Source organism: Scatophagus argus, chromosome 11, assembly GCF_020382885.2.
Source record: "Scatophagus argus isolate fScaArg1 chromosome 11, fScaArg1.pri, whole genome shotgun sequence".
In the NCBI taxonomy this organism is placed as follows: domain Eukaryota; kingdom Metazoa; phylum Chordata; class Actinopteri; family Scatophagidae; genus Scatophagus; species Scatophagus argus.
Window position 1 is genome coordinate 684,799 of NC_058503.1, and position 22,428 is coordinate 707,226.

The window sequence follows — 22,428 nt, forward strand, 5'->3', positions numbered from 1 at the left end:
ACTCTAAAGTGTTTTTGTGAGGAAGGTAGGATCTGGCTGTAGCTGGTGGTAAACAAGCTAACTACCAAACAACATTACCAACCAACATTACTTGCAAGCAGTATAGAAGCATGAGGTGTAAAGGTGAGGTGGTATTTAGCTTGAGAGAGGGTTGGCCATGATTTTAGATTCATGCCATAAATCTAACAATATTCTGGGCTCACAGATACAGATACATGATAAGAGAGCCATTTTTATACAAGTCCCAAACTGTTAATTGACCTTGCCAGCATGAAGTTTGGAGCATGTGGCACCTACAGGGAGAGCAGTATAGGATGCCCCAGATGGAGCGCAGTGCCAACAAGGGTGAAGAATGGAGATGGATGTGAGAGACATTCCCTGTCCTACACCAGTCATGTCCTACAACAAGAATATGGGTGGTGTTGACCTGCTCATCCAATATTACTCCACCCATAGAAAAACTGCTTGCTGGTACAAGACCATATTGCTGCATTTCCTGGACATAGCAACAACAAATGCTTTCATCTTGCACTGTGAGATGAGCAGTGTCAAGAAGGTGCAGCCCATGGCACACAAAGACTTCAGCTTTGTTGCATGGACAAGGAGGCCGGAGTCTACGGTTGGGTAACGTATTACGTATTGCGTCACTTCCTGTTTCTGCTCTGCTCTGTCCTACTCATACACTTGCCTGCATTTGGTGCTTGGCGTTGTGGATTTACTTCAGTTGACATACTTTGTGTTAGCTTTCACTGTGGTTGGTTTTGACAAGTAAGTACACAAGCACTTTAGGAAAAGTTTATTAACTGCACGATTCCCTGGATTCTTTCCTTCCCCGATCCCCGTTCTGTCTCTGTCGCTAAGCTGAGCTTGCACGCACCTTGCATGAAATGTTTAGCTATTCCTCTGCCTCCTTTAGTGAGAGTGAGATGTGTAGAAAGTGTAGCTTATTCATAGCTTTGGAGGCAAGGCTAAGTGAGTTAGAGGCTCGGCTTCGTACTGTAGATCATAGTCCAGTAGCCCTGACAGCTAGCCCCATCTTAGCTTCTCCTCCACAGTGATGAGCTTGGATGACTCGGCCAGTAGCCCTCACCCCGATAGTCATGAAGTGCTTTGAGAGACTGGTCATGGCCCGCATCAGAGACTGCACAGATGTCACTGTGGACCCACACCAGTACGCTTATAGGAAGAACCGATCCACAGAGGATGCCATATCTTCTGTGGTCCACACAGCTCTCACTCACCGAGTAAATAAGGACTCCTATGTCCGCCTGCTCTTCGTGAATTTTACGTCTGCCTTTAACACAATCAATCCACAGACACTGATCCACAAGCTCAGTAATCTCGGACTGAGCTCCAGCCTCTGCAACTGGGTCCTGGGCTTCCTGACGAACAGGAAGCAGACCGTGAAGATCCATGACAACTCCTCCTGCCCCATCAACCTCAGCACTGGCTCTCCCCAGGGCTGTGTGCTGAGCCCCCTCCTGTTCACCCTGCTAACACACGACTGCTCAGCGCAACATCCAGCTGCCTGATCGTGATGTTTGTGGATGATACAGCCGTGGTTGGACGCATCGTCAACAGCGACGAGTCCGACTACAGGCAGGAGGTGGAACGCCTGGAGGGTTGGTGCAGAGAGAACAACCTCTGCATCAACGTGAAAAAGACTAAAGAGATGATCGTGGACTTCAGAAGGGGAAGACATCTCCCCCTTCCTCCCCTGTACATCGGAGGGACAGCGGTGGAAGTGGTCTCCAGCTTCAGGTACCTGGGCGTCCACATAACGGACGACCTCGCCTGGAACAACAACACTTCCTGCCTCATCAGGAAGGCACACCAGCGCCTCTACTACCTCAGGAGGCTGAGGCGTGCTGAACTGGGGAGCTCAGCCCTGACATCATTCTACAGATGTGTAGTGGAGAGCGTCCTGTGCTCCTGCATCACTGTGTGGCACGGCAGCTGCTCTGCAGCAGAGAAGAAGGCTCTGCAGAGGGTGGTGAAAGCTGCACAGAAGACTGTGGGACGCAGCCTATCCACCACCACAGACATTTACACCTCCAGGTGCAGGAAAAGGGCCTCCTGCATCATGAAGGACCCCACCCACCCCTCACACAAACTGTTTGCCCCTCTCTCCTCAGGCAGGAGGCTGCGGAGCATTAAGAACAGGACCACCAGACTGAGGAACAGCTTCTTCCCAGAAGCTGTGAGACTGTTGAACTCTGGAGCTCCTCTGTAGCCCCTGCTGCTACTAACACCCCCCCCCCACACACACACACATACATACATACATACACACATAACCCTCCCTCTCCATTCCCTGACAAGTTCCATGAACATTGCACAATGCAGGCAATTTGCACTGAACTATGCATCTCATTTGCACTATTACTCATTTGCACAACTCTGCAATACTGCTGTTAATACTGTTGCCATCTGGTCCCTGTTCACTGGTTGTATCTTTTATTCTGGTTGTTTATATATTTATATAATGTTGTATGTATATTTATAGCATTAGTATTGTAGGTTTTGGGCTTATACCAGGACCAGGGGAACTAATTTCGTTCCCCCTCATGTTTCTACATGTGTGAAATACAATAAAGCTCCTTGAATCCTTGAATCTTCAGTGGCTTCCGGTAAAATTGAGAATAGACTTTAAAATTCTCCTACTTACATATAAGGCCCTAAATGGACTAGACCCATCATACCTGCAGGATCCAATAGTCCCATATATTCCCAATAGAACACTCAGATCACAGACTGGAGGTTTACTTGCAGTTCTCAGAATTCATAAAAGTAGAACGGGAGGACGAGTCTTCAGCTATCAGGCACCCTTACTGTGGAACCAGTTGCCAATCTGGGTTCAACAGGCAGATACCACCTCCACTTATAAGACCAGACTTAAAACCTTTCTGTTTAGTAAAGCGTATAGTTAGCCTCAAACAAAGTGTGTAGGGTTGGTAGGCATAGTTACAGTCACTTCCTGACAGACAGCCACAGGTGGAATAGGTCTGACTATCTCGCCGGGGGACACAAACATGATCCACCGAGCAGTTCCCCCACCTCCCCAATACCACCACCATCTCTACTCTCCCACCTCCTCTCCTCTTCTTCCTCTTCCCTCCTCTCCTCTCATCATTTCAACATATGATTCATTATTTTATGTCACTAACTGTGTGTCCAGTTCTCCTTGTAATTTTGTGTCTCTCCCTCCCTTTCTTTCTCTCTCTGTATCTTTCTGCAGGTCTCTCCATCCAGATCTACATGTTGAACTGCATCCAGCCCTCTGACAAACCCAATGTCTACTGCCAACATCTGCCCATGTTGTTCTTCTATGTAGTGCTAATATAACTAACCTAAACAACATATCAGCTAAAAAACAAATACATACAATACAATAGTCTTCAGCATTCCAATTATAACAACCTGTCATGTTTGTCCTTTGTAATTTATGATGTTTACTCCATGTATGTTGTATGTATGTCTCTCTCTCTCTCTCTCTCTCTTTCACCCTCTCTGTCCTGTCTACCTCTTCTTCCCCCCCCTTCACCCAGCTGACTATCAGCAGGATGGTTCTCCCTTGTGAGCTGGGTCCTGCTCAAGGTTTCTTCCTGTTAAAAGGGAGTTTTTCCTTGCCACTATCTGCTTGCTTGGGGGTTCAGACTCTGGGTCTCTGTAAAGCATCTGGAGACAATTTTGATTGTATAAGGTGCTACATAAATAAATAAAATTTAAAAAAAAATTGAAATTGGTTGGAGGGTGTTCCCCAGAGCAGGAGAGCTGTCCACATCCCTGTTGCCATTGTCACATAAACAAATGCTGGCCAAAAAGCCACTAAAGGAAGGCTAAAGTGTTTAAACACTGTCTCAAGGTGGACAACAGCAGATGTGACACCCTGGAAATGTCAGGCCTGTGATGTGGCCCTCTGTCTTGTGGTGGACAGGAACTGTTTTTCAGAGTGGCACAAATAACTTGTGGTGTATTTTTTTAGTGACACCTGATTGTGTTGTAAATAGCTGTACAAAAAATGCCTGAGTCATTTACTGCATTTTAAGGTACATAGTTGTAAATAACTTGTTGTTTGCTAAATTTGTACATATTTTTTTTTAAATATACAATATATATTTGCATTCTATGTTATAAAAATGGTTCCTTAAAAATGTATGTGGGTTTCACAGTAAAAAATCAAACTTTTTCCCATTTTTTATATATATTTTTTTAATATTTTCTGTGTGATTTTAGGTCCAGTGTGTTAATACAGTATGTCAAAATGAAAAAATAACAGTAAAGTCACACCTGTGAGGTTATGTTGAAAAAAATGATACCAAATATGGCAAGGTAAACCATTTTTAAGCTGAAATATAAAGGTAAAATCAAAATAGTTTCTGGGGGTTTCATAGAAAGAAAGAGAAGCTATGCTATGCTCCTGCTTGAAAACTCATGAAACTTGGCTCGTGCATTAGAAGGTGTGATTCCAAGACAAGACATATTCCAAGACATAACAAAAGTCTAGTCTTTCTTTTAGTTTTTCTCTAAGACAATGAGAAAGTAAAATTAATGTCAACAAGATTGTCTTGTAAATCCAAGACATGAATTAGATCACTGAAAATGTAAATATGTATGGCAGATATAAACTCCAAAAGTTGATGACAAGCATCTGAACGCTCCATTTGATCCGAAATTAACCAATCACAGATGCAGAAACTGACTCCAATCTAATCGCACATTTTAGCTTTGAAATCTAACAGGAATCTTTTATTTCATGGTCGATCCGTAATTGTACACTAGCCTGTGTGGGCAGATCAGTGCTGAATTACACAACAGAGTGAGCATTGCTTGGTTCCTGAAGAAAAAAACATTATCACTGACAGGTGAGAGAGTTTCCAAAGAATGACTCACCATTTTATCATGACTTTTCTATGATGACTCCTTCTATGATGATGAGGATATTTGATTTTTTTTCGAAGTGTTTGTTCTCTACTTTTCTGTCGTTATGCTGATACATTTTGTACTTTCACTTTACAAATTTTCTTCCTTGTGTCCTTCAAATTTATTGACATTGAGCATATGAAGGATGCTTTATTTATAGATACATTCATTCCTTGACTCTGTGATGCACCACCATAGGGTATGTTTCACATTTCTTTAGTGTTTAATCATCAGTCATCTACACTACTTACATCAAGACCAAGAGGCCCGGCCTAAAGAAAAAGCTGAACATCCATTAATGTACAGCACACATGAGACCAGGATCACAGGGACTGCACTACGCTGGTTCAAATCATATTTAACAGATAGATTTCACTTTGTTCACGTTAATAATGTTTCCTCTTCATATATATAAGGGTTAGCCTCGGTGTTCCACAAGGTTCAGTGCTTGGGCCGATCCTGTTCACTTTATACAAGATACAAGATAGGTTTATTTGTCACACACACAATCATACACGGTACAATGTGCAGTGAAATTCTTTGTGTCCCTGCTACCAAAAAATAGGTAAATAAAAAATTTTAATTTAAAGAAAAATAATAAAATTAAAATTAAATTTAAAAAAAGTGAAAATGTGCATTATTTACATGAGTGGTATTGACATCTAGTGCATGTAGTGCAGGTGGGAGTGGGATTGTATACATGCTCCCTCTAGGAAATATTATTCAGAAACATGGCATAAACTTTCATTGTTATGCTGATGACACTCAGCTGTACTTATCCTTAAAGCCTGAAGAAACAGAGCCGTTAGCCAGACTCCAGGCATGTCTTATGGACATAAAGGACTGGATGACCTCCAATTTTTTATTATTAAACTCAGACAAAACTGAGATCATTGTTCTAGGCCCCAAACACCTTAGAACTAGAATAGCTGATAATATTGTCTCTCTGGACGGCATTACGTTGGCCCCCAGTACGACTGCGAGGAACCTCGGCGTTATCGTCGATCAGGACGTGTCATTTATCCATCATATTAAACAGACCTCTAAGACCGCCTTCTTTCACCTCCGTAATATTGCTAAGATTAGGAGCGTCCTTTCTCAGAGTGATGCTGAAAAACTTGTCCATGCTTTCGTTACTTCTAGGCTGGACTACTGCAACTCACTATTGTCAGGATGTCCAAATTACTCTGTTAATAGCCTGCAGCTGATCCAGAATGCAGCAGCTAGAGTTTTAACTGCGAATCAGTAAAAGGGATCACATCTCCCCCATCTTAGCTTCTCTCCACTGGCTTCCGGTAAAATTCAGAATAGACTTTAAAATTCTCCTACTTACATATAAGGCCCTAAATGGACTAGCCCCATCATACCTGCAGGATCTAATAGTCCCATATATTCCCAATAGATCACTCAGATCAGAGAGTGCAGATTTACTTGCAGTTCCCAGAATTCATAAAAGTAGAACGGGAGGACGAGCCTTTAGCTATCAGGCACCCCTGCTGTGGAACCAGCTGCCAATCTGGGTTCGACAGGCAGACACCACCTCCACTTTTAAGACTAAACTTAAAACCTTTCTGTTTAGTAAAGCATATAGTTAGCACCAAATAAAGTGTGTAGGGCTGGTAGGCATAGTTACACTCACCTCATGATATATAGCCACAGGTAGAATAGGTCTGACTAACTGTTAATCTTTAAATCTCTATCATAGCTAAGCTGCTATAGGCCTATGCTGCCGGGGGACACAAACATGATCCACCGAGCAGTTCCCCCTCCTCCTTTTCCTCTTCTATCCTCTCCCCTTGTCAGATTAACATACAATTCATTATTTTATGTCACTAACTGTGTGTCCAGTTCTCCTCGTAGTCTTGTGTCTCTCCCTCCCTTCCTCTCTCTCTCTCTCTCTCTCTGTATCTTTCTGCAGGTATCTCTCCATCCAGATCTTCAAGTTGAACTGTAGCCGGCTCTATGACCAACCCAATGTCTACTGTTGACATCTGCCTGTCATTCTTCTGTGTACCGACTATCGGCGGGGTGGTTCTCCCTACGGCCCGAAATTGAACTGAGAGGATAGTGATTTTCAACGACACATAAAAAAATACATGAATGTTACAGCAGTTCATTATAATTTTCATTACTATAATTTTCTTATAACTTGTGAAATGTTAAAATCATATTGAGGTGGTAGCAAAAGTGAAACTAAACAGTTGAGATTTTGTTTTACTTGTCTTTTTAGTAATGTCATTCTCATGTTGTTAACTGCTTTCCTGCCTGTACAACATCCATTGCACGTCTGCCCGTCCTGGGTGAGGGATCCCTCCTCTGTTGCTCACCCTGAGGTTTCTTCCATTTTTTCCTGTTAAAGGTTTTTCTGGGAGTTTTTCCTTAGTCGATGTGAGGGTCGAAGGGCAGAGGATGTTGCTGATGTTATGTTAAGCCCTTTGAGACAAACTGCTTGTAAAAATGGGCTATACAAATAAAGTTGACTTGACTTGACTTGACATCCAAGATGGCGCTGGTGAGGTCGGCCGCTGCCGTACCTGCTCCCGAGATTTGTTTGTATTCAGTCGTTTTTAGCGTAATTTTTAACTTGTTAAGCCATCCCGTTGTAGGTCAGAACACATACGACAGACAGACCCTAATTAAACTTGGAGCACAGTACTCAAATTGTGCTCCTATCAACTTAATCCTGGACCCGACCTGGCCCGTCGACATCCTACGGGCAGGCTACAACAACAACAACAATGGACGCGCAAGCCGCAGGTCACGGAGGAGGCCCCGAGGGAAACGAGCCGGCGTTAGGAACAGACTGAGACGCAGAGCACACCATTCACCTCTGCCCAGCATCCTACTCGCCAATGTCCAGTCACTGGAAAACAAGCTCGATGAACTCAGGGCCAGAATAAAGTTCCAGAGGGATATACGGGACTGTGATGTCATCTGCCTCACTGAGACATGGCTGACCCCCCTGACTCCGGACCACGGCGTTCAACCAGCGGAGTTCTTCTCAGTTCACCACAAGGACAGGACGGGCGAGTCTGGTAAATCAAGGGGAGGTGTGTGTCTGATGGTGAACAACAACTGGTGTGACAACAGGAATGTTGTGTCTCTCAGACACTCATGTTCCCCTGACGTGGAGCTCCTAACCATCCAGTGCCGTACTTTCTACCTGCCCCGCGAGTTTACTTCGGTCATCATCAGCGCTGTTTACATCCCACCTCAGGCGAACACGGACACTGCTCTCACCGAGCTACATGAGGCTATATCCACCTATCAAGCTAACCAGCCCTCATCGTGGCCGGGGACTTTAACCGTGCTAACCTGAGGAAGGTGATACCGGAGTTTAAGCAACACATCGACTGCCCCACCAGAGGAGATAGGACTCTGGACCACTGTTACTCTCCTTTCAAGGATGGTTACAGGGCCAAGTCTCTGCCTCCGTTTGGCTTTTCGGATCACAGTGCAGTCCTTCTCATGCCAAAATATAAACAAGGGCTGAAGCAGGAATCTCCTGCAGTCAGAGAAGTATCACGGTAGACTGACCAATCAGAGGCCGCTCTGCGGGGCGCACTGGATTCAGTGGACTGGGACATGTTTCGGTGCAGCTCGGGCGGTGACATCAACGAGTTCACGGAAGCGGCTGTGGGATTTATCGGGAAAATGATGGAAGACATAGCCGTGTGTGGACAAAACTGTTCGCGACGCGCTGAGGGCCCGCACCGCTGCCTACAACTCGGGACTCGCCACCGGTGACACGACGCTGTATAGGGCAGCCACCTACGCTGTCCGTAGAACGCCGCCTCAAAGCCTGCGCTGAACAGCTCGCACCGGTGTTTACAACGATATTCAACCTCTCCCTCTCACAGTGTGTGATTCCCACCTGCTTTAAAAAGTCTGTTATAGTTGCCATCTCTGTACCGTGTATGATTGTGTGTGTGACTAATAAATCTTGTATCTTGTAATAAAAAGTAGAACACACACACACACATGTAAATATGTGAAACACTTTGCATTTTACTTTTACTGTTTTGGAGTCAGACCTCAAAAATAATAAAAGATGAAAATAAATAAATAAACAAATAAAGCTATCCAGATCTCTGTCCGTCTGTCTCTAATTAGTAGAGATTTTGCTACATCAAAATGCTACGCTGTTACCATGGAAACTAGGGAGGATGTCAAAAAAAGATCTATCTAAAGCTTATATCTACCATACAGTCAATGTAAATAAAGACAGGAGAGGGCAAGTAGTCAAGGCAAATCTGGTTCCACATACTTCCTTCTGGATCACTCCGAGTTACTTGAGTCTTTGAGTCACTTGAGTCAATATTACCAAGAACCTACTGGTGAAACCCAAATCCAAAGTCTTCTTGGGTCTTGTAAGTTTGAGTCCGCACAATGAAGGTTGCAGGGTGCAATATCCCCATCACTATAAAATGCATAACAAACAGTATTTCACTTTCAACTAAAGATTGGAGCAGAGCTAGAGGACTAGAGGTTGGAGAAGCGGCTTGTTCGATTTCCGCCACCGGACGGGCAGGAACATTTTGGGTGTGGTGGAGTGATGAATGCAAAAAATGCCCTCCCCTCTCCATTAGCTAGATGAGGTGCCCTTGAGCACGGCACTTAACGCCCAATTTTCCCTGGGGACTTGATACTGCCAGTCAACTGCTCCTGTGTGTTTCACTGCATGTAATTTGCTGGGTGTTGCATCAGAATCAGAATTCCTTTATTTATCCCTGAAGGGAAATTCTTGAAATGTGTGTTCAACTAAGGATGGGTTAAATGCAGAAGACAAATTCAGTGTGTGTATGTCAATAACCCCTGACTCACGGTGAACGTATTGCGTCCTGCGGCCCTGGAGATGATGCTTAGTGTTTTGGAATCCCGGCTCCGTAACATGGACAGTAAACCATTAGCCTCTGTAGCTTGCCAGACCTCTGTAACTGGTGCGTAGCAACCTAGCTTAGCCACTGTTAGCTAGGAGGAAGACAGACAGCACTGCAGCATCACTTATTGGGACTTTTAATTCCATATCCCCTCTGAAAAAGAAGGTCATTAACCAGAAGTATCTCTCCTAGCATCCAATAGAGGCCTTGTCTCCACACTTGTGCTTCTAGATCTTAGTGCCGGATTTGATACCATTGATCACAACATTCTGCTTCACAGACTGGACAATGAAATTGGGATAAAAGGATCCACCGTTCAATGGTTCCAGTCATATCTATCTGACAGGTATCAGTTAGTTAACATTAATCATAATTGCTCTGATTACAGTAAAGTTACTTATGGTGTACCTCAGAGTTCAGTATTAGGGCCGGTAATTCTCACACTACATACTTCCATTAGAGAATATTATCCAGAAGCACTCCACCAATTTTCATTGTTATGCTGACGATACACAGGTATACTTAATCATAAAACCAGATGACAGAAGTAAACTTCCCAATTATAGAAAACTGTCCGAAAGACATTAAGTCCTGGATGTTCTCTTACTTCTTACTGTTTAATTCAGAAAAAAAGAAGCTATTGTATTTGGAACTAAACATCTCAGGGACTTTTTTTCTTGCCGGGCCGCCACCCTGGATGGTATCACCTTTCACCCTGTTACAGCCGTGAGGAATCATTTTCGACCAGGACATGTCCTTCAATTCCCATATAAAACATATCACTAGGACTGCCTTCTTTCACCTCTGTAGCATAGTTAAAATAAACAGAGACACTCTCTCCACTTTTAAGTCCAGGCTAAAACATTCTTGATATAGAGCTTTTAGTTAGGGCTGGCTCAGGTAACTGAACCATTTTATAGCTATGCTGTCATAGGCTTAGACTGCTGGGGAACACATCAGGATACAGGAAGCCATCTCTTCTCTTCTCTTCTCTTCTCTTCTCTTCTCTTCTCTTCTCTTCTCTTCTACAAAATTGCTGTTCCATTTGTATCTTTTATACTGTGTAGTCTGGCCTTGGTGTCTCGCACTCTCTCTGTGTCTTCACAGATTTCAACCAACCAACCTCCACTTGCATCACCTCCTTCCCTCTGCTTCTACCCTGTCTGCCGCCCCTGCTCATCAACCAACCTACTGCTCCTGCGTTCTCTCTTTCCGGCCCACCAGTTGTTTCCATCAGCTCCCCCCTTGACTGAACATTCCCCATCTATCCCATATTTCATGATTGTTAACTACTGTCCTGCCTGTACAACATCCATTGCACATCTGCCTGTCCTGGGTGAGGGATCCCTCCTCTGTTGCTCACCCTGAGGTTTCTCGCATTTCTTCCCTGTTGGATTTTTTTGGGAGTTTTCCCTAGTTGATGTGAGGGTCTAAGGGCAGAGGATGTTGCTATGATGTTATGTTAAGCCCTTTGAAACAAACTGTAAAAGCTTGTAAAAATGGGCTACACAAATAAAGTTGTCATGTCTTGTCTTATCATAACACCTAAAAATATTAACCACATTCTAGATTGCTAGGTGGTGTCATGTCTTTGGGATAAATAAAGTTAACTGTGTATTAAATAAATAATGTAATATAACATTGCTGCCGATAGCCAAACTTTTAAATTGTGCCATTCATTGTCCTTAAAACCTACTCCATTCATTCTAAGTATCTGTTAGCAAGAAACTATTGCAGCAAATAACATAAACTACAATCTTTCAGTGGTTGCTACCTTATTTGTCATCAGGGGACTCAGGGAACCAACGGAGTCAAGTTAGAAAAATTCCCTCCAGTGCCAGAAACATACCTGATCCAGCTCATTTGCATCAGATTCTCAGCACCAAACAGACCCGGATCCACTGGACTCATGATTGTAACTGAGATTTTGCTTGCTCTCAGTTATAGTGACAAGTCCTGTGGATCTGGGTCTGTTCCTGATTATATAGATTATATAGACTTAAATTAATTTCCAAGAGGCTTAAGCACCACCTAACCTAGCCTAATCCCTACCCTTTCCTTAACCTAACCCTAGCAGTCCTAGCCTGAATGGTGCTCTGGGCAAACACTGACCCCGTGGGGCTCCCCAACCGGCCCACGCCCCCCCACCAACCCAAAGGAACATCGGGTGAAAAGTATAAGTATAAAATTTATTGAGATAAAATAAAACAAACTAAACATTAAACAACCAATTTAAAGTGCACAACCATAAATATATAAATATATGCAAGAAAATACACATTTCACATCACAAGCATAGACAACCACAACAAACAAATAAGAATAATTGAATATAAATAACAGCAATAAAAATACAAGTCAAAATACACAAATCCTTCACACAAACAGAACTAAAACCTGACCCTTCTGGTGACAACATCTCACATCACTCTCATTCCTAGGAAAAAAGAAATCTGATGCCACTTTACTTGGCCCTCTGTGAACCAACTCGGTCCTTATGCTGTCTGTCAGAGGTGATGGCCAGTCAGCAGGGTCTGTTGAAAGAGGCTCTTCTCTTCTGGAAGTTGAACTTTGTGGGGGTTCAGGCATTTCTGTTGAACAGCACATTTAATTTGGCACATTATTCAAAGCACACAGCAGTGGAACAAAACATGGTTTTAAGAAATAGCAAAATTGGAACAGGAAAAAGTGTGTACAGGCAGGTAAAATTCACAGATAAAAACACACTGCTACTTCTATCTTCACACACACAGACACAAATGAGAGCAAAATACACTTAAATACATTAGCTATCACTTAATGTCATTATGCTTATTACAAGCTATTAACCTACAGATTACTCAACAGGGAGAAATGCTACCTTGCCCAAATTCTATTAACATTATACTGAGACAGAAAATAATGGGCGAAATGTGGGCAACGTCCGTCTTTTTAAGGCTTGCTTACTGCACGGAAAATCCCGACGGCCAAATACAGTACGCAGCGATAACCAAATGGTCACAAAGGAATGACAGCAAAGGTACTGATAACTTAATTGTAGACACATTTGTTGGTATGTATGCATGTTAATTCAGATAATGTTCAGGTTGACTGTAACTAGCACATAAAACAGCAAACAAGCTAATGACCGCTAAGCAATTAACGTTAGCACCTTTTCATAACGTAATTACAGTCATACGCTACAGAGGGAACATTAGCTACATACCTTTGTCTTTGGATCGTTTCTTCTCTTCTTCTTTCCTTTTCTTTCTGAAATAAACTCCCGATAACTTTGGCCTTTTTCGATCCACACTCAAAAAACTGATCCAAGCCCTTCTTTAATGTGACACATTTAATTGTTGTTCAGTTTATTGGAACAAATCAATTTTAAACTTACATGTGTACGTTTAATTGAGGTACCATAATAATTTCACCTTGACATTCATGAACGCAAAATAAATGCGTTTCACGCCCTCTGCGCATGTGCGAGTCAAGGCGCTCTGAGCCTCTGTTCGTCCCGGCTTTTGCATCCCTCTTATGCAACTTCTGGCGCCGCTACAGCGGGATACTGTACGCAAGGCACAGATAACTCCTAGAATCCACTCCTTGGTGAGTACTCGATATTTCTAATAATTTAAAAAGCTTGCTCTGAAAATGCCGTTAAGCGAGGCCAATTTTTCCGTCAGTTAAGTCGGACATTGCATGCTAGCTAGCTAAGATACAGGAGGGGCAGTGAAGTTCGAGTAAGCTTCTGTGGTTACTTTAACTAGTGTTATAACTAAGGGTTACTTGGAAAATGTACATAAATTTGACTTATGAGATCTTGCAACTCGAGAATCTGTTTTAACTGACACCCCACTTCCCTCCGCCGTTCAGGCGCGCTCACCCAACGGACACAGTGGAGTTAACACTGTTGACTTTTCAAGTCCGACTTTAGAGACCGTTTTGCGACTTATAAAAAACAAAACAAAACCTGGCCCAAAGTTGAAAGGGGTCATCCTTGATGGTGTGGCTCAAGAAATGATGAAATACACCAAATATCCAAAAGACTATCAGTGTGAAGAGGTAGCAGCAGCTTTGACAAGGGCCCATCCTTGTTTGGGGCAGCTAGGATCCAAGACAGGATTTTGGGGATGGAAACAGTCATTAAAATATAAAATGCAAAATTATCATACAGAGCTCGGGAGACTTGGACATCCTGAAATCCGTGTGAATTCCTTGAAACACAAACAAGAAGGCCAAGGCAAAGCTGCAGCCAATATCAAGAAGCCAAGAAAAGCTGCACCCAAAAGGTGAAACTGCAGAGAGCTTGGAGAATGAGAGAATTGCTTTTCTAGTTTAAATTGAACAAAATATTTTTACTTAACCTTTGCATGCTCTTGCTAACGTACTGAACCAACAAACTCTGGCTATAATTGTCACAATTAACTTATGCTTTCTTTAACAATTCAGTAATATAATGATATTTTTCATATATGCTGATAGCCCAAAAACCCACTGATCTTCAGACTGCTCTAACCCTTGCACCACCATCGTTATGTGTCACCCATGTTTAGTGCGATGACATCAACATAAGGAGGGAGTGCATCCTGTGAAGCCTTATTGTCTACCTCAACAAAGACCCAGATGTGTTTTTCAAGAAATACTTGATAATTGATAATATTTGATTCTACCTCACCCACTTGCATACTCCACCCTGCACTACCTTACTTTTGGACTACCTCCAGAAAAATATTTATTTCACTTATTTTATTTTGTGTTACCTTACTCTATTTTATTTTTATTTTTATTTTTTATTTTATTTTATTCTTCAATTATATGTTACTGTTATGTTCTATGTATGCACCAATCACCAAGACAAATTCCTAGTAATGTGAAACCTCTTCACTTACATGGCAATAAAGTCTTTTCTGATTCTGATAAGTTTATTACTCACATAGAATAATTTTAGCATAAAAAACACTGTAACACGTCTCTTTTCTGTATTTCCTGTATTTACGACACTGCTTTCTGGCATCTCCTTTTTCTCTTAAAAATATTACTGCTACTTAGTGACATGTAGTAGTCACTGCATGTAGTGTAAATTTTCATACAAAGATAAACCCCCCACCGTCCATTTATTTTCATCTGTCGATGACTAACTCCTTCATTCACACTCAGCCCCCTCTCTGCCCCTCCTCTCTCCCTCTCCTCAGTTTCTGCGCACTTTTTAAGCATCTTTCCAAATTATGCAGTAGGTTAAGTTCTGACCTCAGGGATTAGTTGCTCTTCAATATTGAGATGTATTTGATTCTATACTTCTTGGGTCAAATGTTTTAGGTTATGGCTGTCTAAGGATTGGCACCTCATTTTTGACCCAGATAACTGATGAACTGCTGTCCTTAACTGCTGTATGTAGTAACTGTATTTCTATTTTGTATATGGTTTTTCGTTTGTTGTTTAGCATTTTTAATGAAATTAGTGTTCTGTTTTGGTGTTGTTGTTCAGCCCTCTGCAGTTGAGGATGCGGAGATGGACATCGGCACCACAGTCTACCAATTGCCACCAATTCCACAGAGATTTACACAAGTCGAAGAGATGGACATGAGGAGCCCTTGATCTAGCCTTTCTAAAAAACCGCAAGTACACCTTCGAGTTTTTCCAGAAGATCATTATGAACTTGGATGGGCACAAGCTGAACGCAAAGATACAGCAGCTGAAAATCAAGCTCTTTTTATAAGAGGCAAACAATTTGTGTCCACACAGTCATCATGGGTGTTTTTTTTGTTGTTTAAAAATTCTGTTACCACTTGTGTGGTGCCTCTCGAAGATTTGTTTGTTACTATCCTGTGACCGGACTGAGTTAGCATTCTGCTTCAGGCTCTCTTTTGTGCTGCTACTATATGCATGTTGTACATGTATATGTATATTTCTTTGTAGGCATCACATATTGCAGTTTATGGTGACACTACAGTTGTCATGTTTGGTCCAAGCTGGTTATAACTTGCCTTAGCTTTTGACTCCACTAGATTTCTGTGACATTTCCAAGTACTAGTTACTTTAGGTTGAAGCAGTTTTTAAGTCAGCAGATTAATTTCTTTTCTTTTCTAAACTATGATAGGCTATACACATTGTTCATCAAGGGAGAAAAACGATCACATTACACTAACCCAGCCTACCTATACTGCTCCCTGCATTTTTGAACAGTTTGGTTTGACCTTGGTGGAAAAGTTTGCATTTTTTGTCTCAGGTGCTGTTTTGTACTGCCACCATATGTGTGTTGTTTGTATTATGTGTATATTTCATATCTGTTTGAAGTCATTACATGTAGCAGTTAATGGTAAAAGTTCATAACTTACCTTAAATTTGTTGCTCGTTATCTAGGCTGTTAAAGGCAGTGTATTCACACAAGTCATAAAGTTGTTGAATTCATGGATTACTTTCATCGTTGACGGGTTGCATGCTGATGTTATATATGTATATATGTATTCATTTTAAATAAAAACACGTCAACCAAGTTTTGTGTTATGTGTGTCTTAAATTGGCGCGGGGGGGGGGGGGTACACGAAAAAGAATTTCCCTATTTTATTTCAGATAAATTACATTAATTTGAGTTAGACAGATGTAAATTAATTTAGGTCAGTTAATGTAATTACTTTATTTTGGCTGTATTTGATAAAAATGAGTTGAACCTACTCAATTCAATCATACTACAAGGAAAGGAAAGTGACATATCTTGTCATTGGAGGGAACTCACTCCAACGAAATTTGTTCTCTGCATTTAACCCACCCAAGTGACGTGCACACACACAGCAAACCCGGGGCAGTGGGCGACCGCGTGCAGCGCCCGGGGAGCAGTGGGGGTTAGGTACCTTGCTCAAGGGTACCTCAGCCATGGACACCGGGACGGGGAATCGAACCAGCGATCCACCGGTTACGGGTCCGACACCCTAACCGCTGATCCACGACTACCCCAAAGGAGGTACTTAGACTGTGTTGGGACTAAATAAATTTATTGGATGGAAATCCTGCCCAAAATTTATTTGAGTTCACCCAATGAGTTATTTTTTTCAGTGCAATATGTTTATTACCTGAATCGGAGTCGCTTCGGGAATCAACAGGTTACACTACCCATCCCCCAATGCCCTATGACGTGACGGACAGCAGGGGTCAAGACTAAACCAATACATTGGTGGTGTACAGATATTACTATATTACTATATTATACTATATTATTGGCCCTCACACAACCCAGACAGACGACAAACAAGAGTGTATGAAATTTGAAATAGGCTTACAGTAGGCAACTATCTAGTGTTATGAATGAAATTTACTTTGAGTGCTTTTTGATTCCTTGATTTTGATTAGGAGGATCCCCATTCCCCCTCCTCCTTATTCCAGTGGTGTGACCTCGGTGAGTGACCCTACCTCCACTCCCACCTCCCTCTTGCAGAGTTGCAGTAACTGCAGCGGTGCTCTCGGAGGGGCGTCATTACAACGCCAGGGGGTGTTGTAATTAATGTGAAAGGTTACCTGCCACTCTTGTTTCCCTCCCTGGCGTCGATTAATTATTTATATATTTTTTTTTATCTTTTTGTTTTGTTTTTTTTTTTTGTTTTTTTTTTGCTGGCGCCAGGGCAGGGGTCCTCACATCCCCAGCAAAGTGCTGCCCTGGGCGGCTGCCCAATTTGGCCATATGAGAAACCGCTACTGAACCCTAGCCTCAACCTCAACCTTCATCCTAATATTTAATGATCCCCACAACTACAGGAATACATGTCCACACAGTGTGTGGCTTTAGAACAGCCACACACACACACATACACACACACAATAAAACATTTGTGGTTCAAGATTCATGAAGCAACTGATTTTGTTTTTAGAATGATAAGTTTAATTGCTGATTTTTTTGTCTGTCATTTTAATGTGTCTTCAGGCTGTTTTTTTTGTTTCTGCAATTCATCAGCACTTTCATTAATTTGGACGGAACATGTTGGTGACACTTAAAATAGCATTATGTAACATCTGTTTAATTTGTTTTTCATTTACTGGTTAGGTTTTTTATTTTACATTAATAGACACTGCTATAAATCTCTGTGCATGTTCATTCAGAAAAGCTATACCTGCAGCTTTGAGCACTCCTTCCCTGAAAGTGAATCAAGCTTTAACATAATTAGCTGTTACTTTCTTTGCCATTGAAATTACATGAGGAAACTTTTCTTATGATTGAGTAATTGTCATCTTCTCTTCATATCAAGTAATGGTGTAGTAGTAATGGAGTAATGACATCCTGAATAGAAACAATGTCACACTCCCTTTGTGTGTTGTAATCTGAGCTTCTCTATTTGTTTTTAAATTCATGTTAGTCCATGTGATTGCGCAGGTTAGTGTAAGAGCAATGCATGTGAGACTTTCTCTCCTCACATTGGTTTTCAACATGGCAGCCTGTTTTCCAGGCTGTTTTTATAGGTAAACAGTACATTTCAACACACATTAAAATGGTTCTGGAAACATTTTTAAGAAATTGACTGTGTAGTAACAAAATCTTTGATCAACACTTGATCAGCACCTAATTTTACAGTTACATCTGAGTCTCATATGGGCAGCACGGTGGTGCAGTGGTTAGCACTATCGCCTCATAGCAAGAGGGTTCCAGGTTCGAATCCCAGTCCCTTTGCATGTTCTCCCTGTGCCTGCGTGGGTTTTCTCCGGGTACTCCGGCTTCCTCCCACAATACCAAAAACATGCACATTAGGTTAATTGGCTACTCTAAATTGCCCCTAGGTGTGAGCGTGAGAGTGTGTGGTTGTTTGTCTTTGTGTGTTGGCCCTGCGATTGACTGGCGACCAGTCCAGGGTGATGCCTCTCGCCCGTAGTCAGCTGGGATAGGCTCCAGCTCCCCCACGACCCAGACGGATAAGCGGTATAGAAAATGGATGGATGGATCTGAGTTTCATGAGTCTCCATTTTAAAGCACGTCTCAAGAAGAGTAGAAACTGCAAGAGCTGCCCTCCTAACAGATGAGGATATATAAGAGAAGCAATCAATGAACTTGAAGGACTGAATGGAAACAGAATGCTATTATACAAAGAAAAGTTGATTGATGACCTTGCTTGATTGATCAAATTAACATATGTGTTATAAATCAAGTAAGAATGTTGAAGTTGTGAATTTTCTAGTATAACAATGGGTCCATACTATGAAGTTTACCTGTCACTCTGGAGTCACCAGAACCCTGTCTCTCCTGAAACACCATTTTTGTTGGAATTCTATGGAAGTTGATACGAGGGAGTTCGTCTCTGCCTGTTCCATCAGCACCATAGGCAAAGCATCCCATCATAGACCCACAGTACTGTTACAACAATTACCTGTGCCCTCCAGACCTGTCCACTTTGTTGCCTTGCCTAAACTATCTTCTGCTAGTGATACTGCTGGCTTATTATTTCACTATGTTTCTCATCATTGTGCATGGTACAACAAAATTGAGGAGGGTGCTCCCACAGAGCCACCATACACCACAAAAAAAATTTAAACAACATAGCAGAAAACAAAGGCGGAAACGTCACAGGACATCTCTGGCAGCAAGAGGAAATATACACCTATTCATGGTATTTCTCTGGATATTGTCTCAGAACAGGGCCTCCAGTTTACTTCCCAAGTCTGGAAAGCTTTCTGCTCAGCTTTGGGGGGATTGGTCAGCTTAACCTCCAGCTTCCACACTAACAGGCAAACAGAGAGAGCCAACCAGGATCTGGATCATGTGGTGTGTGGCTGCCTCCAACCCAGCCTCATGGAGTGAGCATCTCTCCGGGGAGAAATATGATCATAATTTCCTCACCAGCTCCGACACTGGCCTGTCACCCTTTGAAGCTTCCCTGGGTTACCTGCCACTCTTGTTTCCCTCCCTGGAGTCAAATTTGGCAGTCCTTTGGTCCAGCGTCATCTTCACTGCTGCCGCCAGGTCTGGAGGAGTGCTAGAGTGGCCCTTCTGTGCACTGCTGAAAGAACCAGAGAATCCTAGTCCCAGTCTCCCAAGTAGGTCAGAGAGTGTGGTTGTTGGATATTGTTGTCAAATATACCTCTGAAAATGGAGTCCAGGAAACTGTCCCCCCATTTCCAGGGCCAGTTTACCACTGATAAGATTCTAAGTCCATCTGTACTTAAACTTAAGCTATCTGCCTCTCATGAGTTCATTGATGATTACCCTGCATTTACAGTGCACTGTCAGCTGGACGTCAGATATCGAGGAGTTGGGGGGTGAGGGGTAGACTTGTTGATTGGGAGGGTTATGGTGATGAAGAAAGGCTGTTTGGTCCCGTTCCTTCATTTTGGACTCACAACTTATGAAAGAGCTCCACTGCCTGCATCCTGCCAAGCTTGGTCGACAACTTGTGGGCGGTCATGATGATGACTGTCATGATGTTGGTTCATGGCTGTATTTTTCCGTTCCCCTCCCCTTCTCTCTCTCTTTATGAGTGTGCAGTTCAGTGTGTGTTGTGTTTACCTGAACCCAACTCAGCTACAGATTGACCTGAGTCAATCTGTAGCTGAGTTGGGCAGGACTTCTCCCTCTCTCTTCTGGAATCTTCACTTGCACACCTGTTGGTCATTACTGCCAATCAACTCTCCCCTGCCCACTGCCTTTATATAGACCAGTCTTTCCACTCCATCTTTGCCAGATCATTCCCGCCACCAGCAGTATCAGTTTGGCCTCTTTGTGTTGTTGTATTTTTGCTCAGCTTTTCCCATGCTCTAATCTTCTATGTCTTTGTCATGGTTCACCTGCCTTTTCTGCCACGCCCTTCCATGCTCACCTCCAGTGATTCAGAAGGTTGACTCCCTGCGACTGTGTTAAACATCTGTGGATTTCTTGGAGACTCCAGACCACTGACACTCACTTGCCACTCCACTGTTCTCCAACTTTAGTTAGCTTTGTCTGTCAGCCAGTCCTGATTAATCGCTTTGTACAATTCCCTGAAGTTTTTATAGTAAACTTCAGTTTTAGCTATTTAACTCCTCTGCAGGGCTGTTTTCGGGGTTACGTTTTTTGTGTAAATGTAAGACTTGCATGTGGTGGGAAAATTAGGGAAGTATAGCTCTGGCCAGGCAGATCTCCCTTTTCTTAACCAAATTCTTAATCGGTGTAACAGTTTATCCAGCCTCAGCTCTCTGGTAAAGTAAGAATTCATTTATTTATGATTTGAGCTGATGCTTTGCCCTTGCTTAATTCCTGCAGTAAAGTCTTATTCAGCATTTCAAAAGATGAAAATATCTGAGCATTTCTTTTGTGAGTGAATGACATCCTTGGTGGCAAAAAGTTAAGTTACTGTCTAACATGTGTCTGAAAGTGAAGTGAAAGGTTTATCTAGTTTTATCCACTCGTGCGTTTATTAAAAAATCCTTGGGATTCATAACTACTGAAACTAGTCCTTGCAATTCTTCAAATGCCAGATTCTACAAGGGGGATGCTGCTTTTAATGGGCATGACTAGAGGTCTGATTTTGACTGATGGTGGGCTATTCGGCCAGGTCAAATTCTCAGTGGTAGGAGGGTGGGCATCCAGGTGGAGGCAGGGAGAAACTAGATAACTTCTCCCGACACCAGCTTGAACAATCCTTGGACTTTAACCAAATCTGGAGGCTTGGACCCTTTGAACAGAGAACTGGTCCCGTTGGCTGTGTACAGAGTTTACCATTGTAGTTGTCACGGGGCACAAAATGGCAGCCTATTTAAGTGAGGAGCAGGCTATAGCAACATAATCTTGTATATTTGAGCAACACTGCATAATTTTACAGTTTTGTTAAAGTTTTCTGAGAAGTGTACATTCAGTTGCACTTTCTTTTATTTCTTTCTAACTTAATGGAGTGAACAACATGTGCATTTTTTTAAGTGTGAGTCTGTGCTCTCTAGTGTCAGTGAATGTCACATATTTAACCTTTAGAACAGTGGAGCAGTTGTGTTTACTGACTGCAGTAGAATAAATCATTAATGTATGACATTTCTCTGCTGGGGCTTATCAGGCTTGTTAATAGTAATGTTACCAGCAGATATACCTCTTGACTATTTTGTAATGGTTTGGGAGGGCTCAGAAAACAGCTGAACAGAACTGTTTTATGAAAATAAATCACTTGTGTTAATATCATATGCCAGCAAAAAAACATGATTATGTGTACAGTGCAAAAGAAAAAAAAATTAGCATGGAGTTTCTCTGACAATGAATGAGCAACTGAGCACATCGTATGTGAACATCTCCATCCCCTTCCCTGATCCGCACTACCTCACACAGCATCACCAACTCAAATTGTTCAACACCCGCTCACTCAACAATAAAAGCCTCATTCTGCATGAATTCATCATGGACAACAAAGTTCCTCTGCCTCATCAAAATTTGGGACAAACCCTTGAACTTTTTCGCACTCAACCAGATCACGCCACCCGGCTTCACCTATTTGGAAAAAGCTCAATCAAAGGGGCGGGGAGGAGGCGTCGCCTCAATGTACAGAAAGAACATGCCGCCATCTATCGCCCCCCCAAAGCAACACCCCTCCTTTCTCCCTGACCTCTCTGACCTCCTGACCCACCTATGTTCCATCTCCCCCCCTGTTCTCCTCTTGGACGACCTCAACTTTCACAATGATGACTCCACCTCCAAACCCACCTCCGATTT

At 42.5% G+C, this 22,428-nt stretch overlaps 1 protein-coding gene and 1 long non-coding RNA gene across 3 annotated transcripts in view; one reads left to right on the forward strand and one right to left on the reverse strand.

Moving 5' to 3' along the window:
• The window catches only part of LOC124066990 (calcium/calmodulin-dependent 3',5'-cyclic nucleotide phosphodiesterase 1A-like), an 83,728-nt gene that overhangs the window by 54,601 nt on the left and 6,699 nt on the right, over positions 1 to 22,428 (reverse strand). The window lies entirely within an intron of this gene.
• On the forward strand, positions 13,266 to 14,431 carry LOC124066993. Its single transcript, XR_006844683.1, has 3 exons — positions 13,266 to 13,391; positions 13,960 to 14,074; positions 14,339 to 14,431. It is a non-coding gene; the product is annotated as an uncharacterized LOC124066993 (long non-coding RNA).